Here is an 812-nt window from a genome sequence, read left to right as displayed (position 1 = left end):
CGGGAGACGGATGCGGGAGGATTCCCTGGGAAGAGGTTGGAGGCCGAGCGGGAAGAAAGGAGCTATAGTTGAGTGGGTAGGAGGGAGAAGGGGCCAGAGATCCGTGACTTGGGGAGGATTATGGGAGAGAGGTCGGAGTGAGGGGACCAGAGTTGAAGGGGCGGAAGGCAGATGGGATGCGGAAGAATGAGTTCGGATTAAGGAGACTAATACCTTACCGGAAGACAGGCGCAGTAGATGTGTATCTGACTGGAGTGAGAGCTCGGTGGGAATTAGAGGATGTCGGGGAGGAGGACCCAGGTTTTAGTAAAGAAGACGAGTGATTGGGAGTTGAGGGTGAGTTGGGGAAGTGAGATGCAGATTTACTTCTCCCTGAGGCGTTGAGATTAGGGAGAAAGGGAGGAAACCAGAGCAGGGTGAGGGGTCTTTGGGGACATCTTTGACGTTGTCTGGCCTTCTCCAGTATGTTTATCTTGCCTCTTTTATTTCTTGGGTGGAGACTTACCTATACAGTCAACATGGGCCTCGGAAACAGTCCCAAATCTTTATTGTGGAACATCAAGTTACTTTTTATTTATTTGATCTCTATCAGGGATCTCTGACCTTTGGTTGTTTCCACACGTACTTGTTTCCAGACTAGCCTCTTGAAAATGAAAATACATTTTATATTAAGCTGAAATAAAAATTTGAGTTTTTAAACACCGTAGAGTGTTAGAAAACGAGATTTGATAGTTAACTATTAAATAACTTTGTGTTTATAGCTTTGTGTTCTAATCCCACTTATTAGTGTTTTCTCTCTTTCCTCAGTTGTA

The sequence above is a fragment of the Leptonychotes weddellii genome, chromosome 14, assembly GCF_054177405.1.
Source record: "Leptonychotes weddellii isolate Sample4059 chromosome 14, ASM5417740v2, whole genome shotgun sequence".
Taxonomy (NCBI): domain Eukaryota; kingdom Metazoa; phylum Chordata; class Mammalia; order Carnivora; family Phocidae; genus Leptonychotes; species Leptonychotes weddellii.
Note: the sequence above shows the minus strand (reverse complement) of the source record.